This window comes from Lycium ferocissimum, chromosome 11, assembly GCF_029784015.1.
Source record: "Lycium ferocissimum isolate CSIRO_LF1 chromosome 11, AGI_CSIRO_Lferr_CH_V1, whole genome shotgun sequence".
Lineage (NCBI taxonomy): Eukaryota > Viridiplantae > Streptophyta > Magnoliopsida > Solanales > Solanaceae > Lycium > Lycium ferocissimum.
This window is the reverse complement of record NC_081352.1, coordinates 46,596,491-46,613,530: the sequence shown is the minus strand read 5'-3', so window position 1 is coordinate 46,613,530 and position 17,040 is coordinate 46,596,491.

Genomic DNA, 17,040 nt, shown 5'->3' with positions numbered 1-17,040 from the left:
AGCGAATTATATAAATCTTGATATCGATAATTGCAAGTAAAAAAGAAGAGAAATTTAAAAATCATAAATTGATAACGTGCAATAATAAAAAGGCGAAGGAATTTATTCTCGCGTTGCAAGTTGCAACGGAGAACTATACACCTAAATCGACGGAGAGTCCAGGGGCGGCTCGACTATAAGGTGAATAAAGCAATCGCTTGGGCCCCTAATTTTTTCCTTAAAGTTGTATTTTATATACAAAATGTTGTCTCAACTGAAAGAAACTTTTTAAAATTAAAATTGATAAATTCTTATCCAAGATCAATAATGTCTCGAGAGAGATTAAATGGATTACCTATATAATCAATTGAAAAGGAATTGTTAGAACAAATCGATTATAAAACAATAATTAATGATTTCTCATCTAAAAAAAAAAAAAAAACTAGAAAAGTAGACTTTAAATTAAAATATATATGACTATTTTCTCTTTTAAAAAATTAGGGCCTCTATTTGAAATTTGGCTTTAGGCTCCCGATATTGTTAAGACGGCCCTATGAGAGTCTATGATGATTTCTCAGACATTTTAAAGGAATTTATGCATATGTATATAATAAATATACACACAAACAGCATGTATACGGCATCCATACAGTACCATAAAGTTTCAGCAAAACATGCAAGAAGTTATACAAAAATTGCACAATGTTCACTTGAAACAAGTTTAATGCATTCAAAATGTGCATTTCAGTACCTAGTTTAGAGTTTCTATGCAAACCTTTTATAGATGTGCACTTTTTGCACGTCTTGTGTGTTGAGTAGGTCCCTCAGACATGTGGGGCCCACCAGAGTTGAATAGTAAATACGCGTGGTATCGTTCACGCGTATAAAACGCGGTTTCTCGTGCTTGCAACCGTTCACGCGCGGCCAGCCACGATCGTTCACGCGTTTTTCGAAGCTTATAAATAGAGTTCTAAGCTTCATTTGGAAGAGACACCGAAAAAATCTCGGACAATACATCCGAGTGAGAGCAAAGCGAGGTATACCATATCGTAAGAAAATAGTCTGTGAAGAAAAATAGAGTGTGAGTGATATTGTAGTAAGGTGGGAAAAATCAAAAAGAGTGTTTTTCTTTTGTGGGTGTAGTGGTCTTAGGAGTATTTATACTCGTTACTACACACGGTGTAAAATTCCTTACTATAGTGATATCACTCGCTCCTCTTGGCCGTGGTTTTTCCCTTATTCAGAAGGGTTTCCACGTAAAACCTTGGTGTCATTATTGCTGCATTTTATTCTTGCTAATTTAACCATAAATTAGTGTTCCGCGTTTATCACTAATACCGTGAATATTATTTTTGCGGGGCTATTTTATTCCCAACAAGTGGTATCAGAGCCAAGGTTCTGTCTGAGTATGCTCTGTGGTTGCAGCACAGTCTGAACTTCCACATCAGAAAAGAATTACTTTGGTCTTCGAATAAAATAGTATTTGTATTTGTGATAAACGATGGAAGCCAACACTAGTAGAATGATTACTTTGAGTGGCGTAAATTATGCCATTTGGAAGGGCAAAATGGAAGATTTGCTCTATGTCAAGAATTTTCATGAACTCCGTTTTGCAAATAAAAAAGTCCGATAATAAATCGACGAAGAGTGGAATTTGTTGCATCGGCAGTTTGCGGCTTTATTAGACAAATGGGTTGACGATAACGTGTTGAACCATATTTCGGGGAGACACATGCTCGGACCCTATGGGAGCATCTTGAAAGTTTGTATGCTCGGAAAACTCGGTAACAACAAGATGTTTTTGATAAAGCAATGTTGGGTTTAAAATACCACGATGGTTCCGCAATGACAGATCATCCGAATATTTTTCGATGATCATGAACCAGCTTATCCGCTATGGGCATTAACTTTAATGAAGAAATTCAAGGCTTGTTTCTACTTGGTTCCCTACCGTATTCTTGGGAAATTATTAGAACTTCATTATCAAATTCTCGCTTCCGATGGTGTGATCTCTATGGATCTTGCCAAGAGTAGTCTTTTAAATGAAGAGATGAGAAGAAAATCTCAAGGTTCCTCCTCATCGATGTCTTGGTGACCGACACTAGGGGGAGAGGTAAGAATCGTGGTTCTCAAAATAAGAGAACATCATAGAAGCAAATCCGTGCTGCACTTAAAGATATCGAGTGCTATCATTGCGGGAAAAAAGGGCACACAAAGAAGTTTTCTTCGGATTTTTGAAAAAGGAGAATAGAGATAAGGGAGGAAAAGAAAGAAGATGGCAATCGTGTTGCCGCCGTCACTGGTGGAAGATCTTGTTACTATCCTTGATGCGGATTCGATAAATATTGCTTGTAATGAGTCAAGCCGGGTTGTGGACTGGTGCCGCATCTCATGACATCACGGAAGGAATTTTTCTCATCCTATACTCCCGTGTGACTTTGGAACTTTGAGCATGGGTAATGAGACCGTATCTAGGTGGTCTGGTGTTGGAACGATTTGTTTGAAAACTAGTATTGGAACTAAACTAGTTTTAAACAATGTAAAGCATGCACCCGATGTTCGTCCGCACTTGATCTCTCGTTGGTGTTTTGGATGATTAGGATATGTCGACCAATGGTGCCGGAAAGTGGAAGCTTACTAAAGGTTCCATGATCGTGGCTCGTGGCGAAAAACGTCGTGGTCTATCTTGGACTACGGCCTCACTCGTGTTGATATGGTGAATGCAACAGAGCAATAGCTCTTCAACGTTATGGCATAAGAGGCTTAGCCACATTAGCGAGAAAGACTAAATGTTCGGCCAAAAAGAAATTATTGTCAAATTTCGAAAGTGCTAAATTAGAAAAGTGTGGAGAGCACCGGCTTGGCCGGAAAACAAAATAGAGTTTCTTTCAAGTCTCATCCTCCTTCAAGAAAGACAGAGTTGCTTGAGTTAGTGCATTCAGCATTTATGTGGTCCAATGAAGACAAGGACTTTGGGTGGTGCACTTTACTTCGCTACCTTTATTCGATGATTGCTCAAGGAAACTTTGGGGTCTACGTCTTAAAGACTAAAGACCAAGTGTTGGGTGTCTTTAAGCCTTGCCCGGGCTGAAAGAGAAACCGGAAAGAAGCCCAAGTGTATTCGTACCGATAACGGTGCAGAATATTGTGGACCGTTTGACGAATACTGCGAGCAACAGGGTATCAGACACCAGAAGACTCCTCCTAAGACTCCTCAGCTTAATGGTTTAGCAGAGAGGATGAGCAGGACCTTAATGGAAAGAGTTAGATGTTTGCTTTCTGAAGCAAAGTTGCCGAATTCCTTTTGGGGTGAGGCATTGTTGACCGTCGCACATGTTATTAATCTATCCCCTGTGGTTGCTTTGCAAAGTGATGTTCCAAACAGAGTTTGGTATGGCAAGGATGTTTCCTATGACCACTTGAAAGTGTTTGGTTGCAAAGCTTTTGTACATGTGCCTAAAAATGAGAGGTCAAAATTAACGCTAAGACAAGGCAAGTGCATCTTCACTAAGCATGGCCTTGATGAGTTTGGTTACATGCTATATGATCCAATTGATAATAAGCTCATAAGAAGTCGTGATGTTATCTTCACGGAGGATCAAACTATTCAAGATATTAACAAAGCGGAGAAGATAAAATCTTCAAGTTCAAGGCTTAGTTAATTCGATCAAGTTCCTCAAACAAATGTTGATGAAGTCAGGGCTCGATAACGATGGCGATGCCCGTAATGATGTTCCGCATCAGCATGTTGATGATGATAACGATGTCGCTATTGATGAGGTAGATGCTTCTACTCATGAAGTCGTGATGACTCGTATATTCCACTTAAGGTCTACTAGACAAAGATGTTCCTTCTTCCGTTATTCACCTAACGAGTATGTATTACTGTTCAATGGGAGAACTCGAATGTTATGAGGAGGCCATGGAAGATGAGCACAAGGATCAATGGATCGAAGCCATGCAAGATGAGATGAAATCTCCGCATGAGAACCATACTTATGAGTTGGTGAAATTGCCTAAGGGCATGAGAGCTTTGAAGAACAAGTGGGTGTTCAAAGTTAAAGCCGAAGAACACAAAGTTTGAAGCCCGGATACAAAGCTAGATTGGTTGTTAAGGGATTTGGTCAAAGGAAAGGTATTGACTTTGACGAAATATTTTCTCCGTCGTGAAAATGTCCTCCATTCGGACAGTTCTTGGTTTGACTGCTAGTCTTGATTTGGAGATTGAGCAGATGGATGTGAAGACGCGTTTTTTTTCATGTGATTTAGAAGAGGAGATTTATATGGAACAACCCCGAGGGCTTCAAGGAAAAAGGTAAAGAAAATTTTTGTATGCAAACTTAAGAAGAGTCTATATGGATTGAAGCAAGCTCCCGCATGCGGGTGGTAAAAGAAGTTTGAGTCGTTATGGGGGAGCAAGGCTATAAAGACTTCTTCGAATCAACCGTGTGTTTGTACAAAGATTTTCTCATGATGACTTTATCATCCTTTCGCTATATGTGGATGATATGTTGATTGTAGGCAAGAATGCCTGGATTGACGAGTTGAAGAAAATGAGTAAGTCTTTTGCAATGAAAGACTTGGGTCATGCTAAGCGTATTTTGGGCATGAGAATTACTCGTTCAAGAGATGAAAGAAAGCTTTATTTGTCATAAGAAAGGTACATAGAACGTGTACTACAGCGCTTCAATACGAAGAATGCTAAGTGGGTTAGCACACTCTCCCCGGTCATCAACCGAGCAAAGAGATGTGTCCTACAACAACGGAGGAAAAAGAGAGAATGGCCAAGATTCCTTATTCCTCCGCTCGTCGGAAGTTTGATGTATGCAATGGTATGCACTCGACCGGATATTGCTCGTCACACCCCGACCTTACTAGGTGTGATGGGCACCGACTCTTCGCAGTCGAGCGAACCCTTAGACATTCGCGTAGCAAAACCTCGCCATTTCAAAAACTCTTAAACATGGAACTTTTCAAACAACAATCATTATCGGACAATACATACTCTTTTAACATTACAAATTAAGCTCTCCCGACGCACTATCCAAAGGACAACGTCCGCAAAGTCACTAGAATGTACAAATGCTATGACATCGGTACTCGACCGGCAACGCTCCGAATCGAGATGGAGCTCGCCAATCCCACCGAACGACCTCTGGCAAAGTCTATATCGTCCGGGTGTACAAGTGGCATGAAACGCGACCCCGAAGAAGGAGGGTCGGTACGGAATATGTGCGAGATGTAGGCGACATAGCAAATAACCATAGCTCAATCGGGAGGGAGGAAATCACAATCACGCTCATTACCTCGCGTACGCCTTCGCTTAAGAGAAAACATAAATAAATACACGAGTCTCAACTAGCTTTAAGTAAACAATCGCAATCCCGAGAACGAATCCAAAGTAAGTAATATAATCTAGAAACCTCTTCTAAAGAATGCAACACATCAGACGATGCTTCCGCAAAATAATGATAGCCCGCAAATCCGCTCGGCTCGATATCAATAATGGCCCCTTCGGGCGGGCGCTCCGCGCTCAATATCAATAATGGCCCTTCGTGGTAGGAATCGCTTCCGCTCAAATATCAATAATGGCCCTTCACATCGCTTAGCTCAATATCAATAATATATGGCCCTTCGGGCATTTTAGTAATGATAAAAGTAGTAAGTGAAATGAAATAGTAAAATCTCGCACCCCTTTCGGAGTGATTTTGGAAAAAGTAGCTCACTCGGCACGGCTTCGAGGCCATAGTACTCCCGACGTGAGTGGCGAGGCCATAGCACACTCGTTGATAACATAGGCCACGCCTCGCTCGGACACGGACCGAGGCTATAGCACGCTAAAGCATGTCGGCCACCGCACCCTAGGAGTGGTTTTAGAAAGTATAAATATTAAAATCTCACACCCCCATCGGAGTGGTTTTAGAAAGTTTAAATATTAAAATCTCACACCCCCATCGGAGTGGTTTTAGAAAAGTCAATTTTGTATTCCTTTGTACAAATTAGTTCTTTAAAATCATCAAGGAACACAAACGCATGTTTGAAGCCATTTCTTGGAAAACCGAGGAAATAATTATATTAGGAACATTGTCATACCACCACGTACATTGTAGAACATAATAAGGTAGTCGGGTCCTACTCATGCAAGTTCTAAAGGTTTAGGGAGTTCTTCCATCATTTCACACAATTTCTAACTCAATTCTACTGAATGAATAGTAGTCAATTTCAATCTCGAATTTCTAAGAGAGGAATTGTCCCCGAGGCACATATTCAAGCCTATTACGTCTAAGACATGCCAAAGAAGGAAAGTGAAGCTTTACATACCTTTCGGACGTCTTATGCTCGTTCAATCTCGAATCCCGTTTCGCCCAGAATTTGCAAATGGTCATGTTTACCAATGGTCAATAGTAGACTTTTTTTGCTTTCAACTCTTCCATTCTTCACTTGTCTACAAAAATTTGGGCAGCATCTCCTCTGTAAATACACCGTCCCGAGAATTATGGCTCGGCCCAAATCAACAACAACCAAACCAACAATGCCAATAACATCAAAAGCATCACGAAACACATATAACGTAAATAGTTCCCTTCACTACATAGTTCAACAACTTCCATCCCAACTTCATACTATCAAACTAGTATCAACACTTCCCATATTCTTTATCTAATTCAAGACCATTCAAGTGCAATTCCAGCATTTCATATAGTTCCACAAAATATGCAAAAGTTCCACCAAAACCACAATTCACTTAAAACCTTCCAATTTTCGACATAAACTTTCACAACACATTTTTATCTTCCAATTTCATTAACAACAATCACAATTTGCACCTTAACAATTCATTTCCATAATTACATAAATTTACCATAAAATCACTAAACTTCCTACAACAACTTAACAACCAAATTTTCATGCAAATTATGGCTAGTATTCTTCCTTTTACACCGCAAAGCTACCACAACACAATTAACATAACAAATGAAATTTGTTCATCCTTCTCCATTGCTCAATAGCACACGGCCACACACATACATAACCATGACACCACAATTTCATACTTTTATTCATTTTCACATGCTACAACATATAGATAAGCTTTCCATAACACAAGGGAATAAAATTTTTACCTTTTCTTCAAATTCTCCACTTGCCTCCAATATTCTCTTGCCATAATAATTATACCATGTTGAAGAGAGTCTTGCACTTAATAAGAATTCAAGAAGAGAAGAATTTTTTTGGATCAAAGTTGGATGGCTTGAGATTTTTCTTCTTTTTTTCTCTTCTTTCTTGCTGAAATTTCTGGAAATTTGTGGAGCTTTTTTTGCTGAAATAAAATGAAGTTTCTGTCCCTTTTATTAACGTCGGTTTACATACAGTACTGTAGCATCTTTAAGCGCAACAGTAGCTATGGCATCTAGCTGTACCGCGGGAACACTGTTTTCGTCGACATTTTTTCCTTTGTAACGTCTATAATTCTCTACTCCGATGTCCTATCAATGAACGGTTTGTTGCATTACAAACTAGACTCGACGAACTTCATTTTAGGCTTTTAAAACACCTTAAAACTCCACATATACTATGAGATATGCGCCTCCATAGTTGACTTAAAAATTCGCCCAGCATTTCCCCAAATTTTCGTCGAACTTATTTTCTTCGATTTACTCGATCTCGAAATATTCCGACGCACAAAATGCGGGATATAACATGCTCATGCAGTCGGTGTTGTTAGCAGATTTCTCGAAAATCCAGGAAAAAAGCATTGGGAAGCTGTGAAGTGGATACTCAGGTATCTAAGAGGAAGCTCAGATGAATGCTTGTGTTTTGGAGGATCAAATCCAATTTTGAAGGGCTATACAGATTTTGATATGGCAGGTGACCTTGATAACAGAAAATCCACTACTGGATATTTGTTTACTTTTTCAGGGGGAGCTATATCATGACAGTCAAAGTTGCAGAAGTGTGTCGCCTTTCTCTACAACGGAAGCGGAGTATATTGCGGCCATCAAGCCGGCAAAGAAATGATATGGCTCAAGAGATTCCTTCAAGAACTTGGATTGCAGCAAAGAATGGAGTATATTGTCTATTGCGACAGTCAGAGTGCAATAGACTTGAGCAAGAACTCGATGTACCATGCGAGAACAAAACACATTGATGTCAGATATCACTGGATTCGTGATGCTACGGAGACAAAAAGATTCCAGTTGAAGAAAATCCACACAGATGGAAATGCAGCTGATATGATGACAAAGGCGGTCTCAAGGCAAAAGCTTGAAGTTTGTTCCAAGCTAGCAGTATGAGCTCTTGGTGATTCACAAGAACATTCTTCCCCATGTCGTCGGGAGGGGAGAATTGTTGAGTAGGTCCCTCGGACATGTGGGGCCCACCGAGTTGAATAGTAAATACGCGTGATCGTTCACGCGTATAAACGCGATTTTGTTTGCAGAATCGTTCACGCGGTGATACGTTCACGCGATTTCCGTTCACGCGGTGTACTGTTCACGTGTTTTCTGAATCTTATAAATAGAGTTCTAAGCTTCATTTGGAAGACACACCAAAAATCTCAGACAATACATCTGAGTGAGAGCAAAGTGAGGTATACCATAGACTGTGTAAGAAAATAGTCTGTGAAGAAAAATAGAGTGTGAGTGATATTGTAGTAAGGTGGGAAAAATCAAAAGAGTGTTTTTCTTTTGTGGGTGTAGTGGTCTTAGGAGTATTTATACTCGTTACTACACAAAGGTAAAATTCCTTACTATAGTGATATGATATTTCTGTTCTTCTTGGCCGTGGTTTTTCCCTTATTCAGAAGGGTTTCCACGTAAAACTTTGGTGTCATTATTGCTGTATTTTATTCTTGCTAATTTAACCATAAATTAGTGTTCCGCGTTTATCACTAATACCGTGAATATTATTTTTGCGGGGCTATTTTATTCCCAACATTGTGCGCATTCCGGAAAAAAAAAAGTTTCATAAAACTACACATCCATATAAATTAGGTAACGTAAATGTAGGTTTTGAAAAAGACTTGAAAATGATGTAAAACCTCAATCAATGTTGATACTGAATGAAATTTAAATATTAGATCTTTTTAATTATAACCTCAATTAATTCAAAACTTCGAAGGTTTTGATAGTTGTCAATGGAACTTTTTAATAAACTTTAGAAGTTTTATTCAAAAAATAAAAAAAATAGTTCCACCGTTTCGAGCTTGAGTTCCTTAGTTCGACGCATTTGACTTACATTCAAGAGTTGTTGGTGTTTAAAGTAGAAATTAGAATATATTTTGAAGTTATGTGGCTGAAAATTAATTTGAACTTGGATTTATTCGAGACCTAGCTGATGGGTCTTTGAGGATTGAAATCGACACTTTAGAACTCAAGTTATTGGATCCTAAAATTGGGAGGATTGAAGTCTAATTCCTTTATTTGTATACAATTGATAAATATAATTAAATGGGAAGTTCCTTAATAGTGGTAATTATTTTTATAATTTTCATATATAGGTAAATATTCCGAAAATGACTTGCATATATCATTCTTACAACAATATCAATATTTTTATCTTGAAAAATAGATGACTATATTGATTTTAATTACTAAAGAATGGCATCAAGAATTACTTAATCGTCATACAAATGACGTTAATATGATAAATGACAAAATTAAATAGATCTATCTCTTTATAGAAATATTAAAGTGCTTACTGACGGGCCAGCTACCGTCCCACTAAATTAGGGATATGTATATACTAATATTTTGCGAACATTTTCAAGTGAAAGACTGAGTTGAGGTTGTGCTGAATTCTATAACATACCAATTTTAGATACATATGTCTATCTAATAGCGTATAGAAAGAGAAAGATAATCATATCATTTAGAGATTCTACAATTCGTTGGCAAAAGTTCATTCAATGTGCATTTTAATGCCCATTCAAAAGTAACATGAAAGAATTTAGCTAGTAATCGATGAACTTCCTTGCCTCTATTCTCACCAACCGAACAACCACCAAGTGCAAGACAAAAATAAATAACAAATGGATATACAAAAATAAATACGTACACAAGAGTGTGTGTGTGCAGATAGAGAGAGAGAGAGAGAGAATCTAATAGCGTATAAAAAGAGAAAGTTAATCATGTCATTAAGAGATTCTACAAGTCACTGGAAAAAGTTCATCCAATGTGCATTTTAATGCACATTCAAAAGTAACATGAAAGAATTTAACCAGTGATTGATAAACTTCCTTGCCTCTGTTCTCACCTACCAAACAACCACCAAGTACAAGACAAAAATACGTAACAAATGGATATATTTAGAATGTGTCATGTACCTTGACGAGTTGAGCGATAGTCTTTTCACGGAGATTCACATCATGGAGTAACAACACTAACTGATTTGGAGTGGCAACACCTAAGTCAAGAGGGTTTTGCTATATAACCACGGGAGAAGTGGAGAAGAAGAAGTGTTGCACAACGACGAAGTTGATGTCAACGTAGTATATGTAAACGGTGACTCTGGTAGATTCAACGATGGTGATGATGTCAATGTGGTATTTATAAACGGTGACTTTTACCAACTTATCTCTTAGTTAATCTTAGATTTTTGCTATGTTTGATTGAGAAAATAGTGCATTTAATGTTGTTTAATTCCATTTTACAGGTTTTGTATGATTGAGAAGTGATCGGGAAGAAACCAAGTGAAAAACAAGTCAAAAGAGGCCAAATTGAAGAAAATGAGAAAAGTAGCTAAAAATGCAAAAAGGGGTCAGATCTGCAATTTCGAAATTTAGTGGCAGTTTTTATCATGTTTTGAGTTGGGAAATTTGAGAATTATAAAAGTGAAGTTTAGGGAAAAATATCTTTCATCTTTGGCCAATTTCACAAGAATTTTGGGAGCTAGGGTTCTTACACCACACTTGGGTGTTGAAGATTTGAAGATTTGGTTGGGCAATTTCTTGAAACTTTATTTCATTTCTTTAATACCTTGCTTTGTATTGAATATTTAAGTGTGTAGTATTTTATTCTTTCACTAGAATCTTGTTTATGAGAATATTCATTATCAAGTGTTGGATTAAATCCTTTGTTTTGCTTATGTATTGAATGATTTTTATTTCTAATGAAGTGGGTCTTTGTTTTTTTAATTAATCTTTTTCTTTAATGTTTCTTAAGAGATTAGCTAACCCTAGGACCCACCCATGTACTTCGATTTGAGCTCGGAAGAGGAAAATTGTGGTTGAGAAAGATTAATTAACAAGAACTTGGGGCTTTAAACCTCATCTAATAACTTGAGTTAGGCATTTTAAGGCTTGGAAAAGCTTAGAGTGAAATTCATTGGTTTGGTTGGAAGACTTTCACTGAGGTTTTAGAAATCATTATCTATTAACATAAACTTGCTCTTAGTTGTAAAATCGTAAAATATATAGGATCATTATTTGAAAGTCCTTTGTATCCGTGCTTGCGGCCATTGATCATTTTACCCGTTCTAGTTTGATCTTTGTTAGTTTTTAAAATCAAATATTGAAAAAGTGTTTGGCTTAGCGTAGTTGGTGATAAATCCTTTACTTTCACAATCACCTTTATATTGTTCCCTATGGATTTGACCCCGACTCATAGTTGGGTAAATTACATTACGATGACCGTGTACACTTTCTCTTTGAGGAGTGGATTTGGACGTTATTAGTGACTATGATAGATTCTCCATTTAAAATTCTTAAAAAGAACCTTTCCTTTCGGAAACCTTCCAAATGAGAAAGGAGACACCAAACAACCACAACGTACAAGACAGAAATACACAATAAGTGGATAGACAAAAATTAACATGTACGCAAAATGTATATATATGGTAAAATACTTAAAACGTGTTATGCCTTGATTTTTGCACGTCATGTGCACATCTGGATAAAAAAGTTTCATAAAACCGTATAAACTAGGAATCTATATATATATATATATATATATATAGAACGTGTCATGTACCTTGACGAGTTGATTGATGAGCTCTTCACAGAGATTAACATCATGGAGTAACAACACCAATAGATTTGGAGTGGTAACACCTAAGTCAAGAGGATTTTGTTGTGTAACCATTGGAGAAGACGGAGAAGATGAAGTGTTGCACAACGACGATGATGATGTTGATGTAGTATCTCTAAACGGTGACTTTGGAAGATTTAACGATGGTGATGATGTCAATGTGGTATTTGTAAATGGTGATACTGATAGATTCTCCATTTAAAATTCTTAAAGAGAAAACCTTTCCTTTCGGAAACCTTTCAAATGAGAAAGAAGACACTAAACAAGCACCATGTACAAGACAAAATACACAATAAGTGGATATACAAAAATTAACATGTACGCAAAATGTGTATATACGATAAAATATTTAATACGTGTTATGTACTGATTTTTCCCCTTCATATGCACATCTCGATAAGAAGGTTTCATAAAACCATATAGATTAGGTATTAATAAATGCAGATATTGAAAAAGCATGAAAAATATGTATAACCTCAATCTGTGTCGATACAACAACAACAACAAAAACTACAACAACATACTTGGTGTAGTCCCACAAAGTGGGGTCTGGGAAGGATGAGTGTACGCAGACTTTATCCCTACCTTGGGAGATACAGAGGTTGTTTCCAATAACCCTCGGCTCCGTGTTGATACTAGATGAAATTTAAATATTAGATCTTCTTAATTATAACCTCAATTAATTCAAAGCTTTTAGTATTTGTTAATGGATTTTTATGAGAAATTTTAAAAGTTTTATATTTAAAGATAAAAAATTGTTCCACAGTTTCGAGTTTGAATTCCTTATATTGATTCATTTGACTTACATTCAAGAGTAGTTGTTGTTGTTTAGAGTAGAAACTAGAATACATTTTGAAGTTATGTGGCAGGATATTTATTTGAACTTGGATTTATTCGAGACCTAGCTGATGGGTCTTTGAGGATTAAACTTGGCACTTTAAAGCTCAAGTTATTGAAGCCTAAAATTAAGAGGATTGGAGTCTAGTTCCTTTCTTTGTATACAATTAGTAATACGGAAAAGGCTCAAATATGCCATTCAACTATTGAAAATGGCTCATTTATGCCACTCATCAATAGTTTGGCTCATTTATGTCATCGACCTACAGAAAATTGCTTATTTATGCCATCGAACTATAGGAAATGACTCATTTATGCCATTCATCAATAGTTTGACCCATTTATGCCATAGCCCGTTACCAAAATGACTCATCCGTTTTTTTTTTTTTTTTTTATTAACGCCGGTTTTATAATACCAAATATGACACGTGACCTCCAATTAGAGGTCTGCGTCGTTTAATTAAACCAGTCCAATTTTAAATACCAAATTAATAAAAAAATCCGACCCATACACCTTACCCACTCACAACCATAATCTAGTTGGAGGTCACATGTCATATATGATATTGTAAAATCAGTTTTAATGAAATATGATATGGATGAATCATTTTGGTAACGGGCGATGGCACAAATGAGTCAAACTATTGATGAGTGGCATAAATGAGTCATCTCCTATAGTTCGATGGCATAAATGAGCCATTTCCTACAGTTTGATGGCATAAATGAGCCAAACTATTGACGAGTGGCATAAATGAGCCATTTCCGATAGTTGGATGACATATTTGAGCCTTTTCCTTTGATAATATAAGGGAAAAGGGTCAAAAGTACCCCTTTACTTTGGAAAAAGGGCTAAAAATATCCTCCGAACTTATTTTGGATAAAAAATACCCCTCTCATCCTTAAAGTTTTCAAATATACTTCTGTCTTGATGAAAATTATCCCCCAAAATAACCCGAAATCACTTTTTAAATCCTCTCCATCATTTAAACCCGACCTAACTACATAATAACCCATAAGATCCCCTTATTCCCCCAATATGTAAGTTTGAAGTTTGAGGGAATTGGGGGAATAAGGGGATTTTATGGGTTATTATTTAGTTGGGTTGGGTTTAAATGATGGAGCAAATTTAAAAAATGATTTCGGATTATTTTGGGGGATAATTTCCGTCAAGACAGGGGTATATTTGAAAACTTTAAGGATGGGAGGAGTATTTTTGACCCAAAATAAGTTCAGAGGATATTTTTAGCCCTTTTTCTAAAGTAGACGGGTATTTTTGACCCTTTTCCCTAAATATATTTATGTTAGGTAATTAAATAGGAACCTCCTTAATAGAGGTAACTAGGTTTATAATTTTCATATATAGGTAAATATTTCGAAAATGACTTGTACATATCATTCTTACAACAATAAAAAAAAAAAAAAAAATCTTGAAATATGAATGACGGTATTGATTTTAATTACTAAAGAATTGCACCAAGAATTACTTAATCGTCATACAAATAACATTATTATGATAAATGACAAATTAAATAGATTTATCACTCTATAGAAATATTGAAGTGCTTACCCACGGCTAGCTCCCCTCCCACTTAATTAGGGATATGTATATACTAATATTTTGCAAACATTTTCAAGTGAAAGACTGAGTTGAGATTGTGCTGAACTCGACAAAATACTGATTCTTGATACATATGAATATCTAATAGCGTATAGAAAGAGAAAGATAATTATATCATTCATAGATTCTACAAGTCGCTGGAAAAAAGTTCATTTGTGCATTTTAATGCCCATTCAAAGTAACACAAAAGAATTTAACCAGTGATCGATGAATTTCCTTGCCTCTATTCTCACCTACCGAACAACCACCAAGTACAAGACAAAAATATATAACAAATGGATATACAAGAAAAAAAAAATATATATATATATATATGAAAAATGAACTCGAAAAAATACCGATTTTTGATACATATGAATATCTAATAGCGTATAGAAAGAGAAAGATAATTATATCATTCATATATATTCTACAAGTCGTTGGAAAAAGTTCATTTGTGCATTTTAATGCCCATTCAAAAGTAACACGAAAGAATTTAACCAGTGATCGATGAATTTCCTTGCCTCTGTTCTCACCTACCGAACAACCACCAAGTACAGGACAAAAATATAAAAAAAAATGGATATACAAGAAAAATAGTTAGAACATGTCATGTACCTTGACGAGTTGATCGATGGCCTCTTCATGGAGATTAACATCATGGAGTAAGAACACTAATTGATTTGAAGTGGAAACACCTAAGTTAAGAGGATTTTGTTGTGTAACCACCGGAGAAGTGGAGAAGAAGAAGTGTTGCACAACGACGACGATAATGTCAATGTAGTATCAGTAAACGATGACTCTAGTACATTAAACGATGGTGATGATGTCAATATGGTATTTGTAATCAGTGACTGATAGATTCTCCATTTAAAATTCTTAAAGAGAAAACTTTTCCTTTCAGAAACCTTCCAAATGAGAAAGGAGACACTAAACAACCAACATGTACGTGACAAATATACACAATAAGTGGATATACAAAAATTAACATGTACGCAAAATGTATGTATGATAAAATACTTAAAACGTGTTATATACTGTTTTTTGCACGTCATGCGCACATCTCGATAAAAAAGTTTCATAAAACCAAATCAGTTGGTGCTATTACGCCATGATGTTAATCTTAGTGAAGAGGTCATCAATCAACTCGTCAAGGTACATGTATTTAAAATATATAGAACATGTCATGTACCTTGACGAGTTGATCGATGACCAATTCACGGAGATTAACATCATGTAGTAACAACACCAGCTGATTTGGAATGGCAACACGTAAGTCAAGAGAATTTTGTTGTGTAGCCACTGGAGAAGACGGAGAAGAAGAAGTGTTGTACAATGAAGGTGATGATGTCAATGTAATAATTGTAAACAGTGACTCTGGTAGATTCACGGATGGCAATGATGGTAATGTGGTATTGTAAACGATGACTCTGATAGATTCTCCATTTGAAACTCTGAGAGAGAAAACATTTCCTTTCCAAAACCTTCCAAATGAGAAAGGAGACACTGAACAACCACCACGTACACGACAAAAATACACAATAAATAGATATACAAAAATTAACATGTATGCAAAATGTATACATATAATAAAATATTTAAAACGTGCTATGTACTGATTTTTGCACGTCACGTGCACATCTCAATAAAAAGTTTCATAAAACCATATAAATTAGGTATGTATGTATGTGTGTGTATATATATAAACATTTAGAACGTGTCCTGTACCTTGATGAGTTGATCGATGACCTCTCACGGAGATTAACATCATGGAGTAACGACACCAACTGATTTGGAGTGACAACATCTAAGTCAAAAGTTTTTGCTGTGTAACCACTGGGTAAGATGGAGAAGAAGAAGTGTAGCACAACGACGGCTATGATGTCGATGTAGTATCTCTAAAGGGCGACTCTAGTAGATTTAACCAATGCGATGATGTCAATGTGGTATTTGTAAATGGTGACTCTTAAAGGAGAAAACCTTTCCTTTCGGAAACCTTCCAAATGAGAAAGGAGACAGTAAACAAGCATCATTTACAAGACAAAAATACGCAATAAAACGTGTTATGTACTGATTTTTCCCCTTAAAGTGCACATCTCGATAAAAAGGTTTCATAAAATCAGATAAATTAGGTACTAATAAATGCAGCTATTGAAAAAGCATGAAAAATATGTATAACCTCAATCCGTGTTGATACAACAGCATACCCGGTGTAGTCCCACAAAGTGGGGTCTGAGGATATTGAGTGTACGCATATCTTATCCCTACCATGGTAGATAGGGAGGTTGTTTCCGATAGACTCTCGGCTCCGTGGTAATAGTTGATACTAGATGAAACTTAAATATTAGATCTTTTGAATTATAACCTCTATTAATTCAAAGCTTCAAAATTTTTAGTAGTTGTTAATGGAGCTTTATAATAAATTTTAAAAGTTTTAAATTCAAAGATAAAAAAAAAAAAAAAAATTAGTTCCACTGTTTCAAGTTTGAGTTCCTTATTTTGATTCATTTGATTTACATTTAAGAGTTGTTGGTGTTTAGAGTAGAAACTAGAATACACAATAAGTAGATATACAAAAATTAACATGTAAGTAAAATGTAC